This window comes from Mustela lutreola, chromosome 4 (assembly GCF_030435805.1).
Source record: "Mustela lutreola isolate mMusLut2 chromosome 4, mMusLut2.pri, whole genome shotgun sequence".
NCBI lineage: Eukaryota > Metazoa > Chordata > Mammalia > Carnivora > Mustelidae > Mustela > Mustela lutreola.
The window spans coordinates 185,674,133-185,697,512 of NC_081293.1; the positions used below are offsets into that span (position 1 = coordinate 185,674,133).

General features: G+C 38.4%; 1 long non-coding RNA gene and 1 other non-coding gene across 4 annotated transcripts in view; one reads left to right on the top strand and one right to left on the bottom strand.

Annotated features, from left to right (window-relative positions):
* LOC131829811 (uncharacterized) overlaps positions 1-23,380 on the top strand; it is a 288,985-nt gene that overhangs the window by 18,989 nt on the left and 246,616 nt on the right. The window lies entirely within an intron of this gene.
* LOC131831010 (U6 spliceosomal RNA) lies at positions 10,297-10,404 on the bottom strand. The gene has a single exon (XR_009353529.1). It is a non-coding gene; the product is annotated as a U6 spliceosomal RNA (small nuclear RNA).

Genomic DNA, 23,380 nt, shown 5'->3' on the forward strand with positions numbered 1-23,380 from the left:
CCTATGATCTTCCATCTTGTTTCTCAAATTCCTCCTATCAGTGAGATCATATGACAATTGTCTTTCTCTGACTGACTTATTTTGTTTAGGGTAATACCCTCTAGTTCCATCCACGTCATTGTAAATGGCAAGATTTTGGGTTTTTTGATGGCTGCATAGTATTCCATTGTATGTATGTATGTATGTATATATACATACATACTGCATCTTCTTTATCCTCTCACTTGTAGATGGACATCTAGGCTCTTTCCATAGTTTGGCTATTGTGGACATTGCTGCTATAAACAGTCAGGTGCACGTGCCCCTTAAGGTCACTACGTTTGTATCTTTAGAGTAAATACCCAGTAGAATGGTTGCTGGGTCCTAGGGTAGCTCTATTTTCAACTTTTTGAGGAACCTCCATAGTGTTTTCCAGAGTGGCTGCCCCAGCTTGCATTCCCACCAGTAGTATAAGAGGGTTCACCTTCTCCGTATCCTCACCAACATCTGTTGTTTCCTGACTTGTTAATTTTAGCTATTCTGACTGGTGTGAGGTGGTATCTCACTGTGGTTTTGATTTGTATTTCTCTGATCCCAATGATGAGAAGTGGATTGTGGAGCCCTTTTTCATGTGTGTCTTTTGGCCATTTGGATGTCTTCTTTGCTGAAATGTCTGTTCATGTCTACCCATTGAGGGTAACTATTGAAAGATATGAATTTAGTGCCTTTGCATTGCCTGTAAGGTGACTCTTACTGATATTGTCTCTGTTCCTTTCTGGTCTGTTACTTTTAGGCTCTCTCTTTGCTTAGAGGACCCCTTTCAATATTTCCTGTAGGGCTGATTTGCTGTTTGCAAATTCTTTTAGTTTCTATTTGTCCTGGAAGTTTTTATCTCTCCTTCTATTTTCAATGACAGTCTAGTTGGGTCTAGTATTCTTGGCTGCATATTGATCAGGTCCCTACTAGCTGGTACTGCCTCCTCCTCTTCTTCTTCTTCTTCTTCTTTTTTTTTTTTGAAGTGGGTTTCTCTGCCTTGTCATTTTGTCTAGAGAAGAATAGATGAATGAAAGAACAAAATGCTAAAAAAATTTAAAAAAGAACAAAATACTAAAAGGGTAACAACGATCCCAGAAAAATATACACTAACCAAATCAGAAGAGCCCCAAAACCAGGGGGAGAAGAAAGGGAGAATAAAAAATATGATTAACCTGATGAATAGAACAGAGCCTCACACTTGATTTTGGGTATATTTTGATCTGTTAGAAGAAACTGCATCCCAAAATTTTAAAGAAAAAAAAACTTATATAGATACGAAAATAAGGGTAAATACAATGAAGGGACAGAATATGACTGTAAAGTTGAAAATTAAAAAAAGATTTTTAAAAAGCAATTGATAAGAAGTTGGTTGAAAAAGAAAAAAAAAAAGGAGAGACTGTGAACAGGCTGGAGACTAGAACAAAGCCATACGCTAGATTTAGGGCAATTTTGGTCTGTTAGAAGAAACTGTATCCCAAACTTTTAAGGAAAGAAAGAAAAAAAGAAAGAAAAATATATGTGTGTGTGTGTGTGTGTGTGTGTGTGTACGTGTGTGTGTGTGTGTATGAAAGTTTAAATACAATGAAGGGATAGAATATGACTATTATAATGAAAATTAAAAAAAGGTTTTTAAAAAAGTATTGATAAGATAAAATAGTTAAAATAGGAAAAAGGAAGAATTCAAAAAAAAGAAAAAAATTTTAAAAATTTAACTTTGAAAGACTGAAGAATCATGAGAAGAAAGTCATGAATTTTATGTGCTGTATTTCCCTATTGCTGGAGGTTTGCAGTTCTCATTGATCAATAAACTTGGCCTTGGCTGGATGTTCTTGCTGATCTTCTGGGTGAGGAGCCTGTTGTAGTGACTCTTAAGTGTCTTTGCCCCAGGTGGAATTGCGCTGCCCTTGCCAGGGGCCAGGCTGAGTTATCTGCTCAGGTTCACTCTTGGAAGCTTTTGTTCCCTGAAGGCTCTCCGCTCTCCATAGAGTTCCGGAGGTCGGGAATAAAAATGGCGGCCTCCCAATATCCGGCCTGGAGGAGCAGAGAGCTCAGGGCCCCACTTCTCAATGCACCCTCAGAGAAAATCAGTCAATTTTTGGAGTCTCCAAACCCAGCCGATGTCTGCAGTGTGCTCCCACGCTGCTCTTCTCAGCGGAGGGAGGTGAGTCTCTGGGATCTGCCACTTGTTGGGTCCCTGCTCGGAGAGCGGTGGCCCGACTGTGTCTTGGATCATGGTTTAAGGTAACCCCAAGCTGAGATCAGCCTTCTTGGCTCCGTCTCTGTAGCTGGCTTCCTCGCTCTGATACATGAGAGTTCTGCCACACTCAGGCACCCCTGTTTTACTGTGACCCTGAGGGACTTGAGACCACACTTTCCCCATGGTGGCTCCACTCCCCCTCTTAGCCTCTAGAGTGACATCCCTCTGTGGAGAGACTTCTAAAAGTTCCAATTTTGTGCTCCAGGGCCCTATCGCTTGCTTGGAGCCGGCCCCTCTCCCCACAGTCTTTCTTCTCCTATATTGCCTCTGATTCACTTCTCCACACTTCCTACCTTCCAGAAAGTGATCACTTTTCTGTTTATAGCATTTCTGCTTTTCTTCTCTTCGATCTTCTGTTGAGTTTGTAGGTGGTCAGAGTGGCTTGATAAGTCGCTGAATTCCTGGGACCCAATGAACTTTAGATCTCCTAGTACTTTGCCATCTTGCTCCTCTCCGAATCAAAATTTTATTTTTAATTGTGATAAAACATACACAGCATAATATTTGCCATCTAAACAAATTTATTTATGTATGTATTTACTTCTTATTTAGAGAAGAGAGAGGGGCGCGGGGTAAGGGAGAAGGAGAAAGAGAATCTCAAGCAGACTGCACACTCTTCATAGAGACCAATGCGGGCTCCATCTCATGACCCTGAGATCATGACCTGGGCTGACAAAAGCCAGTCACTTAACTGACTGAGCCACCTAGGCACCCCATCTTAACTACTTTACAAGTGTGTAATTCAGTAGTGTTAGGTATGTGGTCATTATGCAGGCAATCTCTAGAACACACCACATTGCAATTTTTTTAAAAGATTTTATTTATTTATTTGACAGATCACAAATAGGCAGAGAGGCAGGCAGAGAGAGAGGAGGAAGCAGGCTCCCTGCTGAGCAGAGAGCCCGATGCAGGGCTCGATCCTAGGACCCTGAGATCAAGACCTGAGCCAAAGGCAGAGGCTTTAACCCACTGAGCCACCCAGGTGCCCCTCACCTTGCAAATTTGAAGCTGTATCTATTAAACAACAATTCCCTATGCTCCCTTCCCCGAGCCTCTGGCAGCCACCATTCAACTGTCTGTTTGTGTGAGCTTGACTACTCTAGGTAGCTCATATAAGTGGCTTCATACAGTGTTTGTGCTTTTCAGATTGCCTTATTTCACTTAGCCTAATGTCCTCTGGGTTCATCCCTGCTGTAGCATGTGTCAAAATTTTCTCTTTTTTTAAGGATAAACAATGTCCTTTTGGGTGTATATACCAACTTTTGTTTATTCCTTCATCTGTTGATGGCTGCTTGAGTTGCTTCTTTTCAGCTATAGTGAATAATGCTGCTGGGAATATATGTGAATAATGTATGTGAATATATCTTTGAGATTCTGTGCTCAGTTCTTCTGGTTGTATACCCCAAAGTGGAATTTTAGGTCATCTGGGCATTATATTCATAGTATTTTGAGAAAATGCCACGAAACTGTTTTCTTCTGTGGATGTACCATTTTATATTCCCAGCACCTGCAGACAAGGGGTCCAGTTTTTCCACATCCTCCTCAACACTTGTTGTTTCCTGTTTTATTGATAGTAGCCATCTTTACAGGTGTAAGGTGGCATGTAACTGTAGTTTTGATTTGTATTTCCCTAATGATGAAGGATGTGGAACATCTTTTCATGTGTTTCTTGGCCATTTGTATATCATCCTTGGAGAACCATGGCAGATCTTTTAAACAGTGATACGGCATAGTCAGACTTGGGTTTTGGAAAGACCACAACGGGAAATGACCAATTGCAGGGCAAGTAGATAGGAGGCTCTCACAGTTTCTAAAATGATGCTTTATTACTTTCAGAGTAAAGCTGTTATGTTGGCATTTAATCCCATCCATTCTCTGCTCTGTCTTCTTCCCAGTTTTCATTCTTGTTACATCTTTTCGTGAATTCTGTGTTCTCCTTAAGCTTGGTCATATGCCCTATTAGCATTCCTATCTCACAACTTTGTGATTTCTTTTTTTGTATAAGAAATGTACTTAACCTCTCCTTTCCTACCTAAATGCTGCTGTATAGCTTTCCTTTAAAATATGCCTCAGTTTCTTTCCTCAAACACCCTTCCGATGCTCCAGTATGCTCCAGTTATCTTCTCTCAATTTCTCTCCCTCTTTTGTGGATGGTTGTGGTGTTCATTTACACTTATGTGTTATCCTGCCTCACTGTGAGTTACATGTGTGTGGAATACAAAGTCCTTGAGAGCACCGGTTTCTTTTTGTTTTATATCTATATATATCTATAGCAATGTATTCAGACCTAACTTGGTTCCATTGCTTTGTGATGATCAGTAAGTATTTGTTGTTATAATAGAAATGAGTTTCGCAAATACTTTGAATTAGGTCATATTTACACAACTGAAATTATCTGCGTAATTTGGCTTTTTATGCACATAAAATGATGCTTCATCAATTCAGTCTCAAAATGTAACTGCTTTCTCTCAAAAAATTCAGATTTGGCAGGCAGTAGAGTATCAAACAATGTTTTAGGAAAGAAAAGCAACATTACTCTTGACTATCTTCTGTGGATGAGACCCTGCACGAGGCAGTCCATGTATGTTATTTGATCTGACATTAATCTTTTGTGGTAAGGGATTCATTTGCCATTTAAAGAGGAGGAGCTTGGGGGAAGTTCAGGGACATGGGAGTGCAGAGAGACTGAAGTAGATAGTCTCCACAGGTGGGTGTTGTGATGGTTTTAGACAGAATGATCAAAGGCTGCCCCAGAGAGTGCAAATGGAGCATGGCTTCTAGAAGTGCTAGAAGTGCTTAGGAGATAGGATAAGTGGATTTTGTATCGAGTTGGGAGAAACAGGAAGACTGGAATCTCAAGTTTCTGGCTTGAATCACTCAGTGGAACTTGGTGCCATTCACCCACGTAGGGCAGAAAAAGGAGCAGACCGTGTGGGTGACAGCTCTGAGGTTCCTGTAGGGACAGTCAGGTGAAGTCAGGTGACAGGAATACAGGACTAGAATTTAGGAGGGCAGTCTTGCTGAAGGAGCAATATTAGAATCACGCAGCAGTCATACTCCCTCATCCACTCATCAAGTGCTCTCTGTCAATTCCATACCAATGGTGGGGTGCTAGGAGCAGCAGACCAAGGCACGGGCAAGAAGAGAATGCATTTTCTGCATAGAATAAAATGAAACAAGAGTTGTTCTTTTCTGTTATCCTTAGGTTCCATGATGCCAGTAATAAATACTGCTTCCAGAAAAAGAAACTTTTGTTACTTTAAGTGCTAAACAATGACCATGGCAACTATTGACTTTGGACAATGCAGCTGCTGCCTTTAGTTGAGCACATTTTTATTCTTATCCTTTTTCAAACATTGTTTCCTAGGTGGGGAAGTTAATCTGGAGACCTTGGTGTTATATATTCGGCCCCTGGCACATGGGAACCCCACCCTGGGCTTTTGTTTCAATAGTAAGATTATAATCAAGTGGAATTGTTGGAGCTCACTTTGACAGTTCTTATCACCACCCTCTGTGATACTACATATTTTTGCATTTAGATAGTTGCTAGGAAAGAAGCGATGCCAGCACAGTGAATTGTGATGATGAAGAGACAGTACTTGGGTTATGTGATTTGGCATACCATTTGACACTTGGAGTTTTTGAATTTGTGTTTCTATTTAAAAGAGTGTAAAACTGTTAGGTATGACTTTTGGTTTCCATATAAAATATTTTACTCAATTTGAACATTTTAAGATGGAAGTTTACTCTTTACTATACATTGTTTGAAAATGAAAAGCCAGTCAAGAAAATCATGATTACTACTAAGTATTTTGTGATGATTACTGAGAACAATTTTATGGGACACCTGAGTGGCTCAGTTGGTTGAGTGTCCAACTCTTGGTTTCAGCTCAGGTCATGATCTCAGGGTTGTGAGATCCAGCCCTGTGTTGGGCTCCATTCTCAGCAGGGAGGAGTCTGCTTAAGAATTCTGCCTGTCTCCATGCTTGCATGCACATGTTTTCTCTCTCAAATAATAAAAAAATCTTAAAAAAGAAAAACACAACAACCCTCAAAACCCTAATTTTGTTATATAGGGTAGGGGGCTGGTATAAACAGTCTGCTCCTAATGTCAAATATGTTAGGTGAGCCGCTGAACCCCTATTACACACTTCTTGTGTCTCAGGAATGGTTCTTGGCTCTGTAGATTTTGAAGTAAATGAAGTCATGAGAGCATCAAGCCCAGGGGAATATGTAAGAGAAAGGAAGACTGCCCAGTGCCAAGCTCTGGAAAGCACCAGCTTCTATGACACAGACTTTAGAAGAGGAGGCCCCTAAAAGGTGGGCAAGGAGCAGAGAGACCAGTGGGAGGGGAAGTAAGAGAGAGAAGAGTCAGGGGTATTAGGGGGGAAGACGTTTCCAGAAGGATGGGGTGGTCAATGGCTTCCAGGATGACTAGGAAGACAAAGAATTGGCCAACGAGTAAGTGTCTTTGAGTTTGAACATCAGAAAGTGATTGGCTATGACCTTCCTTCCCAAGACCATGGCTGTGGTGAGCAACTTCTGAGGAGAAGATGGGGGTGAGGTTCTGCAAGAAGTCTTTGCTCGCAGTGGGGAAAAAAAAGACAGAGTTGAGGGAGGGTTCGATTATTTACCCTGATTTTAAAAGACACATCTGTGGTGGAAAATGTGGTAAAATTGAAAATTGACTATACATTCTTGTTCCTTGGTGTTGTTAGCCTTTGACTCTAAACATACTCATGTCTTGAGCACAAGGCTTGAAGCCTCCCCCTGGGTGGTAATGAAAGACCCTCGATCCGCACCCAAGAAGCAGACACCAAGCCTCCACTGGATGCAAGTTGCAAGAGGTTTATTGGTTACATAGGCGCCTGCGGACGCATCAGCCTTTGTGGACTGAGCGCGCCGGGCTAGGTTGGGGAACAGATTATATAGGGCAAGAGTTGAGGTGGCGGGAAGCGGTGGCGGGAAGGGGTCTTACAGAAGCAGATGCATGGTTACAGGAGTCTGATTGATTAATTTGAATCAAGCATGATTGGGCGTTGGGGTCAGGGCGTTCTGGTGGTTCCTTGGGTCAGCACTCTGGAAAGTTCCAGTTACATTTTACTTTTCATTTGTCTTTTCTTTTGACAGACCGGGTGATCACAGACATCCTGTTTGTGCAGGATATGTGTTGCCACGGCTATAGGAATAATAGGTTACTTAAACAAGCCTTTAGCAAGGGGAGAGGGGTCTTTCAGTAACAAAGCCTCAGACCCAGCCCAAAGTGCCCGCATCTGTTATTTTGGTGCAGACGTCTGATGTTCTCACCTCTGCTTTACTGACAACACCGCTCTCTGTGCTGAGGGCACAGTCCAGAAATTGCCAGACTCCAGCCATAGGTGTGCCCTGTTCCAACTATGTGTCTTGGGTATGAGGTCATCTTGACCTCCAGGAAGCCCAGCCTGGCTCAGAGTATTTTCCAGTCCTAGTGAAGGCCTCTGCCACCCTCTGGCCACTGCATCCCACTCCCCAGAATCCCTTAACCCTGGGTGCAGCACAACCCGATGAACTGATCAATGCCCTCTTCAGTGGTCTCCTTTCCTAGATTTTCAACCGTTTCCTCCCCAAAGCAATCTCCTCTCCCCAGAATGCTGCTCTCTCCTGACCTTTCCATTCATTCTTTTCAGATTTTTCAAACTTCTCCTCTAGAGCAGGCTTCTCTTTTCTGATGCATAATTAAAAAGACTCACTATAGACTTTCTTTTTCTCCAAAGGACCTCTCTGTCTGCATAGGTGAATTCAAAGGTGTATTCAAATTCAAAAGCAGAAAGTACTTGAAACTGAAATTACACTTTTTTCCAGACTTCTATTCTTCCATTATATCTTAGAACAAATTTTTATTCATGACTGAAGCACCAAGTACTGTATTCTATGCTGGCCTGTTCCTCAGCAGTTTCTGTGAAATAGAGAAACAATCATGGAAAATATACAAGCTAATCTTTAGTCTTACCCAGAGATCTTACAGATTCTCTGTAAGTCCTAGCACGTATTTGATAGTAAATAAGTATATGTTGGCTGAATATAGACATATGTATATGTCTATATTCAACTTCTGTGTATGTATATATATATACATATATATAATTATATGTATATGTATGTTATATAATATATAATATGTTATATTATATATTATATTATATATTATATTAATATATAATATGTTATATTATATATTATATATAATACATAACATTAAATATAATGTTATTAATATTATATATAATAATGTTAACAATATTAATATATAATGTTAACATTATATAACAACATATAATATGTTATATATACTATAACATATAATAACATTATATATATAATACATATATTATATATATAATTATATATATTATAGTATAATCCCAATTTCTGTGTATATAAATACATACACCATATATATATATATATATATGGTGTGTATTTATATATAAATATATATATAAATATATATATATAACAACATATTATATGTTGTTATATAATGTTAACATTATATATTAATATATATTATATATTAATATTGTTAACATTAATACATACACTATATATATATATATATATATGGTGTGTATTTATATACACAGAAATTGGGATTATACTATAAATTCAAATTTTTAGTTATGTCTTTTAGTCTGCAAAACTATACTAGTAGAATTTTCCTAGACCTTAACTGTTATCATTCCATAGTATTTTAAATATAGATGTAACATAAATTATTTAATTACTTCCCTATCATTAGCCATTTGGGCTCTTTTTATACTGTCGTGGATTCCCTGGTCATGAATATTTGTCTGCATGTCACTTAACTCCTGTGGATACATTTCCGAAAGCAGAATTAGTAGATTAGAAGATTTAGAACAGTGCTCTGTGCTTAGTGAATATTCATTAAAAATTTTTGAATGATCTGAATAAAGATTTTGATGCTTATTTCTGAACTGTCTTTTAGGAAGATTGTACTTCTGGGTGTTTCCCTCCAGGGCTACCCCTGCTGCCCTCAGGGGCCTGAATTTCACTGTATCCCTTTTTGTATTTAGTATTATCTTTTAGCCTTTGTTAATATTATGGGTGAAATTGTGTTTTAAGGAAAAGAAAACTTATTTCTTTGAGTGCTAGTGAGTTTGCCTGTGCTTGTCAATTGTCTGCTTGCGTGTACAGCTTTGCAAGTCTGTTCACAGTTTGGTGAGATAGGGCCACTCATACACTTGGCCTGAGTTTCTACACTCTTGAGGATGTAGGCTGAATCATGTCCTTTCCCAAAATATGTTCTGAATAGTTGCAGGAGAAAGACAAATAGTGGGAGAGTTCACTGTATGTAATGTTAAAGTTATATAGTGACAGACATTTTACGCGATGCTCACCAGTCTCATTTCCTCTTCCTGAACACACGGGAAGCCTACATTTCCTGGCCTCGCTTGAAGTGAGGGTCCTATGTCTCAGGTCTGGCCAAGGAAGCTTGAGTGCAAGTGATATAAATCCACTTTTGTTCTGACCCTTAAAAATGTCTCCATCAAAGCTTTGGCTTTCCGCTTCCTCCTTCTGGAAGATATCAGAGGTCATATATTTAGCACACAAGGCCTCTGAATCCTAGAGTTTCTGCCAAAAGGAACTGTCCAAACTGCATTGGCTGTTGAGCGAGCAAGAAAGGACCTTCTGTTGTATCAAGTCACTGAGCTGCTGGAATTATCCAGCATAGTAGCTAGCGTTAACTACCCCACCCAGCATATATACCGGAGGGTTCACAGATGGATGGAAAATCGAGAGGAACTAATGATTTGAAGGAAAGTGGTGCTCAAAACCTTGAAGGCAGAAGGAGACGGTCTGAAGAAGTAAGGGGCCTGGAGTATGCATGTGTATGAAAGACAGTACTGGAATGCAGTATATTGGAGTTTAGAGTAACTTCAGGGTCTGGTGACAAATTTGAATGTTGGAAGAAAAACATGGTGAAGGTCCCTAAAGGGTAAATCACACAAGAAGAACGACACAGGAACCATTTCTAAATGGATATCTTTTTGCATGTCATCCTTGTGTGGGGGCCACACTAATCTTTTCTGTATTGTGTAATTTTTTTAGTAGTGTGCTCCAGAAGGGAGCACTAAATAGATATCTTTTTAAAAAAGTATTTATTTATTTATAGAGATCACAAATAGGCAGAGAGGCAGGCAGAGAGAGAGGGGGAAGCAGGCTCCCCGCTGAGTAGAGAACCTGATGCGGGGCTGAATCCAAGAACACTGAGATCACGACCTGAGCTGATGGCAGAGGCGTAACCCACTAAGCTACCCACGTGCTCCTAAACAGCTTTTTTTAAACTGCCTTAAACTTAACATGGGTATGCTTGCTCAGCTTCATGTGTGTGCCCTAGACCCAAAGTTTTCAGTTCAAAATCATAGCATTTTTGGATACTTATGAATACTTATTAGAGTAAAAAAAAAACTATCTACACAGTGATGTTTATATGGTAATGAAGTACTATATCATTGTTAAGAATTTCTTCTTAATAATTAAAATCTTAAAAAATTAATGATATATTTATTTTATAATTATAAAATATTTAAAGATTAACTATGAAATATTTTAAAAATTAATAATAATTATTTATTAACTTCATGTAAACCCAAGTTTTATGGGATGTTGAACCCTTTTTGGAATGTGGCCACATGCGAGTTTCATCACACCATAGAGCAGTCAGTCAATCATGCAACCCAGTTTGCTCAGGCAGATCCAGTGTATGTTTATTGGACGAGCTTAACTACTAATGGCCCCTATTTTCAAATGCAAAAAGTGTCCTGATGGTCAATCTGATCTATATTCAAAGACAACAATTTGATATGGTCTGAAGTTTGTTTTAATTGCTAAGCTAAGTAATTATTGAGTGCAGTTATGATGTTAATGAGGCTTGAACTTTTAATACTTTGAAATGTGCTGTAAGGTTTCATCATGGTATAATTTGCATATGAATTTTTTTTTTTTTTTAAACTGTGAGGCCATTGTACCTCTCTGGCAGTTATAGGACATTTATAGAACAGGCTACCAATCTTTGAATGACTCAATTTCCAGTTAGCGGACAAGTGTGGCTTTGGGTATGCCTTAACTTATTTCTAGCTCTCTCTAGCAGTGCAACATACACAGGGACTCATTCTGGACACAGATCAAAAGAATATAGGCCCTAAATACCTTAAGAGGGGCCATTACTTTCTAACTGGGAAAATCTTAATATTAGTGCTTTTTTAATTGTTATTCATTCTAATCTTTCTTTTCAGTTTTAATTGGACAATTCATTCCTGAAACTATACATGAGGAAAAAATATTTCCACTAATTGATGGAATGAGACTCTCCTGCTCCCACACAACCAGGTCCCAGATGGACTTCTAAGTAGGCCACTGCCACATCAGCCCATAATCTAGGTTAGGAAAATTAGGCCTCTGACTAAAATTGTTTGACATTTTATTAATGAATACTTCTCTGATTATAAAATGGGTACATGTTTAATGTAGAAAAGGCTGACAAGACAGAGGAGTAGAAAAAGGAAAAATGATTCAAATTTTAACATATTTTATTTGCCAATTATTATTTTTTGTACATATTTTGTACATATTACATTTTTCAACAGTTTGTTTTTCTATACAGAAATACACTTTAAAAATATTTTTGGAGGAACACCTAGGTGGTTCAGTTCGTTAATCATTGGACTCCTGATTTTGGCTCATGTGATAATCTCAGGGTTGTGAGATCAAGCCCTCAGTGGGGCTCCATGCTGGGCGTGGAGCCTGCTTAGGATTCTTTCTCTCTCTCTCCCTTTGCTCCTCCCCCAAATTTTCTTTAAAAAAAAAAAAATATATATATATATATATATATATATATATATATATGCACACACACACACATGTATATTTGGAGTCCTATTACATTAACGTATTTGTGTATAGCTTTCTTTTTGCTCACTGCCTTATGGCCCACCAGTTGTACTCAGGAATTTATGCCAGAGAAATAAAGACTTATTTTCACCCAGAAACCTGAGCATGGATGTTCACAGAAACTTTGCTCTTAATCTTTGAGAACTTTAAACCACCCAGATTTCTTTTTTCTTTTTTTTTTTTTTTACTTCTTTTCAGCATATTCATTGTTTTTGCACCACACCCAGTGCTCCATGCAATACGTGCCCTCCCCAATACCACCACCTGGTTCCCCCAACCTCCCACCCCCTGCCCCTTCAAAACCTTCAGGTTGTTTTTCAGTGTCCATAGTCTCTCATGGTTCACCTCCCCTTCCAATTTCCCTCAACTCCCTTCTCCTCTCCATCTCCCCATGTCCTCCATGGTATTTGCTCTGCTCCACAAATAAGTGAAATCATATGATAATTGGCTCTCTATGCTTGACTTATTTCACTCAGCATAATCTCTTCCAGTCCCATCCACGTTGCCACAAAAGTTGGGTATTCATCCTTTCTGATGGAGGCATAATACTCCATAGTGTATATGGACCACATCTTCCTTATCCATTCGTCCGTTGAAGGGCATCTTGGCTCTTTCCACAGTTTGGCGACCATGGCCATTGCTGCTATAAACATTGGGGTACAGATGGCCCTTCTTTTCACTACATCTGTATCTTTGGGGTAAATACCCAGGAGTGCAATTGCAGTAAACTACCCAGATTTCTTACGATGATTGAATGGTCAAACCAACTTTGGTTCATTCATATCAGGAATACCGGTTAGCAATAATAAGTAATCACTGATATATGCAGTAACTTAGATGAACATCCAGGAAATTATGCTGAGTGAAAAAAAGTTAGTCTCAAAAGAATCAATAGAGCTGAGATCCTCTTGTAAAACTTTGCTGAATTATTCTAAGTAGAAAATGGATAATGGATCAGTGGTCACCAGAGGTTAAGGATGAGGGGAGGAAGGTGTGGACAGGGTTTTACCACAGAAGCAGCCTGTGGTAATATTTAAATTTCCTGATTTTGATGGTGGCTAAGCAGATCTACACGTGGGCTATAATTGTCGAGAACTGCGCATACAAGTGCATGTATACCACTGGTGAGGTATGAGTAATCTCTATGCTCAGTACCAATCTCAATTTGCTGGTTTTGACCCTGTACTACAGTTTTGCAAGAGGTCATCTGTATTGGGGGTGACTGTATTATGCATACACAGGCCCTCCCTGTACATTTCTTAATAGCTTCCTAGAAATCTATAATTATTTCAGAATAAAAATCTTTAAAAAAATGTTGGGACGCCTGGGTGGTTCAGTTGGTTAGACGGCTGCCTTCGGCTCAGGTCATGATCCCAGTGTCCTGGGATAGAGTCCCACATCGGGCTCCTTGCTCGGCAGGGAGCCTGCTTCTCCCTCTGCCTCTGCTGCCACTCTGCCTGCCTGTGCTCTCTCTCTCTCCCTCTCTCTCTGATAAATAAATAAAATCTTAAAATTAAAAAAAAGCTTTTAAAAAATGAATTGCTTATTCACATTAAAAATATTAGTGTAATATTGAAAAAATTTAGGAAGATATATGTAGTTTTTAGTTCTGGGAGGTATGCTGAAGTGGTATGGGGGTGGAGCAAAGGATACATTCTGCCTTGTCTAATTGTGCTACTTTTAAAAATGTGTTGTGAGCCTGTGTTGTTTTTGCAATTTAAGAAATAAAAGAATAATTTAAAACTAGGTATCCAAACATATACCCATTTCTTAGTTAACCTTTTACTATTTTTTTTTAAGATTTTGTTTATTTATTTGACAGACAGAGATCACAGGTAGGCAGAGAGTCAGGCAGAGAGAGGAGGAAGCAGGCTCCCTGCCGAGCAGAGACCTTGATGTGGGGCTCCATCCCAGGACCCTGGGATCATGACCTGAGCTAAAGGCAGAGGCTTTAACCCACTGAGCCACTCAGGTGCCCCTTTTTCTATTGCTTTTATACTTAGTACTCTCCTTATAGAAATTAGATACTCACCTATACTGTCTTATGATTTTTTATGCTTTAGGGTTTTTTTTTTTAAACCTTTACTGCCTAATCCATTTGTAAATTTTCTTAGTGTTTAACATGGGATTTTTACCTAACTCTAAATCATTTAAAAATACCTAACTGCTGTTCTAGCTCCATTTGGCCTTTTAATTTATTTTGATGTCACATTTATTGTATATTAAGTTCTAATATAGACCAGGGTTTGTTTTGGATGATCTGTTCAGTTTTTGTACTACATGGTTCTAATGATTGTAGTTGCATGATTTTCCTGTGTGGTGTGAAAAATGCTTTATTTTCAGGATTTTCTTCTTGGGTGGTATAAGCCACTTATCTTCTAGATTCAGTTACGAGCCCTTTTATGGCACGAAAGGAGCTTTTAATTGGCATTGAATTAAAATTATTATTTAACTTGTGGAGGTTTACTTATTCCTTATCTAGAATCTTGGAATATCTATAGAGTTTTCAGAGATAACTTTTATGTCTTTCAGTTATGTTTAGTAATTTTCTTTATGGGTACTGCATTTCATTTTTAAGGCTGCTCCCTGGTATTTTTATGCTTTGAGCTACAATTATCAATGATGAATGGGATTTATCTTCCATTTTCTTTTTTAACTGGTTATTACTAACATATTAAAATTGGTTTTTACACTTTTGTCTAGCATCCAATTATTTTGAAAGCTGTATATTTTGTTATTGTTGTTGCTGGATTCGCTTTTGTCACTTCCTTTTGTTTTTTTTCTCCAGTTCTTCATTTTCAGTAGATATACTTGATTATTTACTTAAGGGATGATAGCTGGTCATGTCCCTGAATTGAGAGGAAATGTATGTAGTGTGCCACTATGGAGACTATTGCTGAATATTAATTTTAGATGCTCTTTATCAGGCATTTGCTATGTATGTTTTAAAATTGAGAATTGGTACAGAGTTTTTTGCAAATGCCTTTAGGGTGTGTTGACTTGATCATTCCATTTTCCTTTGTCAACATTTAAAGATACATGTTGATAATTATATTTTTGATATATAGCATTACTTATTTTGCCTATATTAAAATTTCATTTTTAATCAACTTCATTGAACTGTAACTTAAATACAATAAACTACCTTCATTTAAATAAAATACCAATGTGATAAGTTTTGACAGATGTATATGTCTGCAGAAGCCTAGCCACAACATAGTATTTCCATTACTCTTAATAGGTTCTTTGTGCCCATTTGCAGCCCACTTCTTCTTTTGCTCCTGGCCCCAGGCAGCTGCTGACCCACTCTTGTCACTATTGATTAAATTACGTTTTCTAGAATTTTATAGAAAGGGAATCATACACCAGACACTCTTTCATGCCTGGTTTCCCTCACTTAGCATAATGAAAAAGCACTAGAGCATGTTTGTAATGTATCATCTTGCTGTGGTGTCAGTCCAGTGGGTATTTTGGATACATATTTCTAGCATTGCACTTTTTTTTTTTTTTTTTTAAGAGAGAGAGTGAGATAGAGCACACCCGTGAGTAGGGGTAGGGGAGTGGGGTAGTGGCACAGGAAGAGGTAGAGAGGATCCTAAGCAGGCTCCATGTTGAGCGTGGAACCCCACTTGGGGCTCAGTCTCACAACCCTTAGATCATGATGGGGGGGAATCAAGAGACACTTAACTGACTGAGCCACCCAGGTGCCCCATCTTGCATTTGCTTTTGTGTGGACTGAGCCCCAGAGAAATCACCCACAGTCATTCATGTCTGGGGAGAACATGGCATCAGTGTTCCCAAAGAACTTAAAAATAATTTCAGAACAACTTAATTATCTAGATGCTCTCATTATTAGGCTCTCTTATAAACAATCTTCTAATGTAAGAACTCAGTTTTATTCTGTTTCCATCTTTTTTTTTTAATCTTTGAACCTTTTCTATACACCTTAGGTTAAAATTTGTGTGGTCTACTAGTACAATTGTGGTTTTGGTAACTTTTCTGTGTATTTATGACTTTATTTCATATGTTTTGATGGATTTTTATAAGCTATTAAAGTTCAATAAATATAAAGTCTTAAGTAATATCTATTTTATCAATTAAATTCTAGCATATGTTTGTTGACATCCTAATATTGCCATTCCTAATTTCATTTGTACTTGAGTATAATTTTTTTGGTAATCCTGTCTTTATTTTATATTTTACTGAAGGCAGTTGGGATTTATTTTTAAGTCCAATTAAGGAGAGTTTTCCTCCTGATAAATTAACATTTATTTTTGGAACTTATTTTTAACTTATTTATACTAATCTATAGGATCTTTCTCATTTATCTTGTTTTAAATGTTACCAAAGGATGCTTTTATTACTATTTTTAAATTTTTATTTATTTATTTGCCAGAGAGAGAGAGAGAGAGAGAGAGAGCGAGCACACAAGTAGGGGGAGCGGCAGAGGAAGAAACAGACTCCCTGCTGAAGAGGGAGCCTGATTCAGGACTTGATTTCAGGACTCTGGGATCATGACCTGAGCCAAAGGCAGATGCTCAAGTGACTGAGCCACACAGGCATCCCTACTTTTTTTTTAAACCTGAAATATATTTCTTTTTGCAAAATGTAAAAGAATTAGTTTTAACTTCTCCTTGTGCATGGAAGTTAAAGAATTTGTTCTTTTTTTACTTCTTTCTGGTTTCCAATAATAGCTAGTTTAAGTGAGATTATAGGTAGATTTCATTCACTATTTTAATATTATGTATCTTCCAACAATCATATTGCATGTATATCCATTATTATGCCATGATTAAAATAGATATTTACCCATATGCTCACTACCAACTCTTTTATACCAATTTCATCCTTTTAAAAGATTTCTCTGAATGCTTATATATCACAGATGCCTTCCTTTTCATAAGCAAATGAAAACAGCTTACCATGATTCACAGTTATTTTCAACAGAAAACAACTTATTGTATTTTGTCTGATTTGGGGGAGTCGAGTAATTGAGTTCAGGCTGAAGATACTTTTTCTTTTTTTTTTAATTTTTTTATTTTTTATAAACATATATTTTTATCCCCAGGAGTACAGGTTTGTGAATTTCCAGGTTTACACACTTCACAGCACTCACCATAGCACATACGCTCCCCAATGTCCATAACCCCACCCTCCTTCTCCCAACCTCCTTCCCCCCAGCAAACCTCAGTTTGATTTGTGAGATTAAGAGTCACTTATGGTTAAGTGACTTAAGAGATTAAGAGTCACTAAAGTCACAAGATGGTCACTATCCCATATTGTTTCATTTATTCTTCTCCTATGCCCTTAACCCCCCATGTTGCATCTCCACTTCCTCATATCAGGGAGATCATATGATAGTTGTCTTTCTCCTATTGACTTATTTTGCTAAGCATGATACCCTCTAGTTCCATCCATGTTGTCGCAAATTGCAAGATTTCATTTCTTTTGATGGCTGCATAGTATTCCATTGTGTATATATACCACATCTTCTTGATCCATTCATCGGTTGATGGACATCTAGGTTCTTTCCATAGTTTGGCTATTGTGGACATGGCTGCTATAAACATTCGGGTGCACATGCCCCTTCGGATCACTACGTTTGTATCTTTAGTGTAAATACCCAGTAGTGCAATTGCTGGGTCCTAGGGTAGCTCTATTTTCAACATTTTGAGGAACCTCCATGCTGTTTTCCAGAGTGGTTGCACCAGCTTGCATTCCCACCAACAGTGTAGGAGGGTTCCCCTTTCTCCGCATCCTCGCTAGCATCTGTCATTTCCTGACTTGTTGATTTTAGCCATTCTGACTGGTGTGAGGTGATATCTCATTGTGGTTTTGATTTGTATTTCCCTGATGCCGAGTGATATGGAGCACTTTTTCATGTGTCTGTTGGCCATCTGGATGTCTTCTTTGTAGAAATGTCTGTTCATGTCCTCTGCCCATTTCTTGATTGGATTATTTGTTCTTTGGGTGTTGAGTTTGCTAAGTTCTTTATAGATTTTGGACACTAACCCTTTATCTGATATGTTGTTTGCAAATATCTTCTCCCATTCTGTCAGTTGTCTTTTGGTTTTGTTAACTGTTTCCTTTGCTGTGCAGAAGCTTCTGATTTTGATAAAATCCCAATAGTTCATTTTTGCCCTTGCTTCCCTTGCCTTTGGCGATGTTCCTAGGAAGATGATGCTGCGGCTGAGGTCGAAGAGGTTGCTGCCTGTGTTCTCCTCAAGGATTTTGATGGATTCCTTTCGCACATTGAGGTCCTTCATCCATTTTGAGTCTATTTTCATGTGTGGTGTAAGGAAATGGTCCAATTTCATTTTTCTGCATGTGGCTGTCCAATTTTCCCAACACCATTTATTGAAGAGGCTGTCTTTTTTCCATTGGACATTCTTTCCTGCTTTGTTGAAGATTAATTGACCATAGAGTTGAGGGTCTATTTCTGGGCTCTCTATTCTTTTCCATTGATCTATGTGTCTGTTTTTGTGCCAGTACCATGCTGTCTTGATGATGACAGCTTTGTGTTAGAGCATGAAGTCCGGAATTGTGATGCTACCAACTTTAGCTTTTTTTTTTCAACATTCCTTTGGCTATTTGAGGTCTTTTCTGGTTTCATATAAATTTTAGGATTATTTGTTCCATTTCTTTGAACAAAATGGATGGTATTTTGATAGGGATTGCATTAAATGTGTAGATTGCTTTAGGTAGCATAGACATTTTCACAATATTTATTCTTCCAATCCAGGAGCATGAAACATTTTTCCACTTCTTTGTGTCTTCCTCAGTTTCTTTCATGAGTACTTTATAGTTTTCTGAGTATAGATTCTTGGCCTCTTTAGTTAGGTTTATTCCTAGGTATCTTATAGTTTTGGGTGCAATTGTACATGGGATTAACTCCTTAATTTCTCTTTCTTCTGTCTTCTTGTTGGTGTAGAGAAATGCAACTGATTTCTGTGCATTGATTTTATATCCTGACACTTTACTGAATTCCTGTACAAGTTTTAGCCATTTTGGAGTGGAGTCTTTTGGGTTTTCCACATATAGTATCATGTCATCTGCGAAGAGTGATAGTTTGACTTCTTCTTTGCCAATTTGGATGCCTTTAATTTCCTTTTGTTGTCTGATTGCTGAGGCTAGGACTTCTAGTACTATGTTGAATAGCAGTGGTGATAATGGACATCCCTGCCGTGTTCCTGACCTTAGTGGAAAAGCTTTCAGTTTTTCTCCATTGAGAATGATATTTGCGGTGGGTTTTCATAGATGGCTTTGATAATATTGAGGTATGTGCCCTCTATTCCTACACTTTGAAGAGTTTTGATCAGGAAGGGATGCTGTACTTTGTCAAATGCTTTTTCAGCATCTATTGAGAGTATCATATGGTTCTTGTTCTTTCTTTTATTAATGTGGTGTATCACATTGATTGATTTGTGGATGTTGAACCAAACTTGCAGCCCTGGAATAAATCCCACTTGGTCGTGGTGAATAATTCTTTTAATGTACTGTTGAATCCTATTGGCTAGTATTTTGGTAAGAATTTTCACATCTGTGTTCATCAAGGATATTGGTCTGTAGTTCTCTTTTTTGATGGGATCCTTGTCTGGTTTTGGGATCAAGGTGATGCTGGCCTCATAAAATGAGTTTGGAAGTTTTCCTTCCATTTCTATTTTTTGGAACAGTTTCAGGAGAATAGGAATTAGTTCTTTTTAAATGTTTGGTAGAATTTCCCCAGGAAGCCGTCTGGCCCTGGGCTTTTGTTTGTTTGGAGATTTTTGATGACTCTTTCAATATCCTTACTGGTTATGGGTCTGTTCACATTTTCTATTTCTTTCTGGTTCAGTTGTGGTAATTTATATGTCTCTAGGAATGCATCCATTTCTTCCAGATTGTCAAATTTGTTGGCGTAGAGTTGCTCATAGTATGTTCTAATAATTGTCTGTATTTCTTTGGTGTTAGTTGTGATCTCTCCTCTTTCATTCATGATTTTATTTATTTGGGTCCTTTCTCTTTTCTTTTTGATACGTCTGGCCAGGGGTTTATCAATCTTATCAATTCTTTCAAAGAACCATCTCCTAGTTTCATTGATTTGTTCTATTGTTTTTTTGGTTTCTATTTCATTGATTTCTGCTCTGATCTTCATGATTTCTCTTCTCCTTCTGGGTTTAGGGTTTCTTTCTTCTTCTTTCTCCAGCTCCTTTAGGTGTAGGGTTAGGTTGTCTACCTGAGACCTTTCTTGTTTCTTGAGAAAGCCTTGTATCGCTATACATTTTCCTCTCAGGACTGCCTTTGTTGTGTCCCACAGATTTTGAACCGTTGTGTTTTCATTATCATTTGTATCCATGAATTTTTTCAATTTTTCTTTAATTTCCCGGTTAATCCATTCATTCTTTAGTAGGATGCTGTTTAGTCTCCATGTATTTGGGTTCTTTCCAAATTTCCTCTTGAGTTTGAGTTCTAGCTTCAGAGCATTGTGGTCTGAGAATATGCAGGGAATGATCCCAATCTTTTGATACTGGTTGAGACCTGATTTAGGACGGAGGATGTGATCTATTCTGGAGAATGTTCCATGGGCACTAGAGAAGAATGTGTATTCTGTTGCTTTGGGATGAAATGTTCTAAATATATCTGTGATGTCCATCTGGTCCAGTGTATTATTTAAAGCTTTTATTTCCTTATTCATCTTTTGCTTGAATGATCTGTCCATTTCAGTGAGGGGAGTGTTAAAGTCCCCTACTATTATTGAATTATTGTTGATGTGTTTCTTTGATTTTGTTATTAATTGGTTTATATAGTTGGCTGCTCCCACGTTAGAGGCATAGATATTTAAAATTGTTAGATCTTCTTGTTGGACAGATCCTTTGAGTATGATATAGTGTCTTTCTTCATCTCTTATTATAATCTTTGTCTTAAAATCTAATTTATCTGATATAAGGATTGCCACTCCTGCTTTCTTCTAATGTCCATTAGCATGGTAAATTGCTTTCCATCCCCTCACTTTAAATCTGGAGGGGTCTTCGGGTTTAAAATGAGTTTCTTGTAGGCCACATATAGATGGATTTTGTTGTTGTTGTTTTTTTTAAATCCATTCTGATGCCCTGTGTCTTTTGATTGGGGCATTTATCCCATTAACATTTAGGGTAACTATTGAAAGATATGAATTTCGTGTCATTGTATTGCCTGTTAGGTGACTGTTACTGTATATTGTCTTTGTTCCTTTCTGATCTACTACTTTTAGCCTCTCTCTTTGCTTAGAGGACCCCTTTCAATATGTCCTGTGGAGCTGGTTTGGTGTTCTTTCAGGTTTTGTTCGTCCTGGAAGCTTTTAATCTCTCCTTCTATTTTCAATGATAGCCTAGCTGGATATAGTATTCTTGGCTGCATGTTTTTCTCATTTAGTGCTCTGAATATATTACGCTAGCTCTTTCTGGCCTGCCAGGTCTCTGTTGATAATTCTGCTACCAATCTAATATTTTTACCATTGCATGTTACAGACTTCTTTTCCTGGGCTTCTTTCAGGATTTTTTCTTTTCACTAAGACTTGTAAATTTTACTATTAGGTGATGGGGTGTGGACCTATTCTTATTGATTTTGAGGGGGGTTCTCTGCACCTCCTGTGATTTTGATGCTTGTTCCCTTTGCCATATTATGGAAATTCTCTCCAACAATTCTTTCAAATATACCTTCTCCCCTCTCTCTTTCTTCTTCTTCTGGAATCCCAATTATTCTAATGTTGTTTCATCTAATGGTGTCACTTATCTCTCGAATTCTCCCCTAGTGGTCCAGTAGCTGTTTGTCCCTCTTTTGCTCAGCTTCTTTATTCTCTGTCATTTGGTCTTCTATATCACTAATTCTTTCTTCTGCCTCATTTATCCTAGTAGTGAGAGCCTCCATTTTTCATTGCACCTCATTAATAGCTTTTTAAATTTCAACTTGGTTAGATTTTAGTTCTTTTATTTCTCCCAAAAGGGCTTTTATATCTCTGGAGAGGATTTCTCTAATATCTTCCATGCCTTTTTCGAGCCTGGCTAGACCCTTGAGAATCGTCATTCTGAACTCTAGATATGACCCATTACCAATGTCTGTATTGATTAGGTTCCTGGTCTTTGGTACTGCCTCTTGTTCTTTTTTTTTTTTTTTTTTGTGGTGAATTTTTCTGCCTTGTCATTTTGTCCAGTAAGAGTATATGAAGGAGCAAGTAAAATACTAAAAGGGTGGCAAAGACCCCAGGAAAATATGCTTTAACCAAATCAGAAGAGATCCCAAATCATGGGGGGAAGAAAGGGGATAAAAAGAGATTCAGAAAAAAAAAAAAACAATTAAAGAAAGAAAACGAATAAGAAAAAAATATAAAAAAGAAAAAAATATATATATTAGATAAACTGGTTTAAAAACGTTAAAAATGGTAAAAGTTAAAAAAAATTAGCAGAAGAAGAAAAAAAATTGAAGAAGAAAAATAATTATATTAACTGTGAGACTAAAGAATCATGGGGATAAAGCCATGAGTTCTGTGCTTTGCTTTCTCCTCCTCTGGAATTCTGCTGCTCTCCTTGGTATTGAAACTGCACTCCTTGGTAAGTGAACTTGGACCTGGCTGGATTTCTTGTTGATCTTCTCTGTGAGGGACCTGTTGTAGTGATTCTCAAGTGTCTTTGCCCCAGGTGGAATTGCACTGCACTTACCAGGGGCTGGGCTGAGTAATCCACTCCCATTCGCTTTTTGGAGCTTTTGTTCCCTGAGCACTTTCCATAGAGTTCCGGAGGACGGGAATGAAAATGGCGGCCTCCCAGTCTCCGGCCCGGAGGAATTGAGAACCCGGGGCCCCACTCCTCAGTGCGCCCTCAGAGAACAGCACCCAATAATAGCGTCTCCCTGGCCTCCAGATGCGCTCTGAGCTCACCGAGCCTGCGACCGGTTCAAGGTAACCCCGAGCTGAGAGTTCACTCCTCAGCTCTGTCTCTGTAGCTGGCTTCCCTGTTCTAATACCTGCGAGCTCTGCGACACTCAGACACCCCAATTCTTCTGTGACCCTGCGGGACCTGAGGCCATGATGACCCCGCGTGGGCTTCACCCCAGTTTAGCCTCTGGAGCAATGTCCCTCAGCGGAACAGACTTTTAAAAGTCCCAATTTTGTGCTCCATTGCTCCGCTGCTTGCCAGGAGCTGG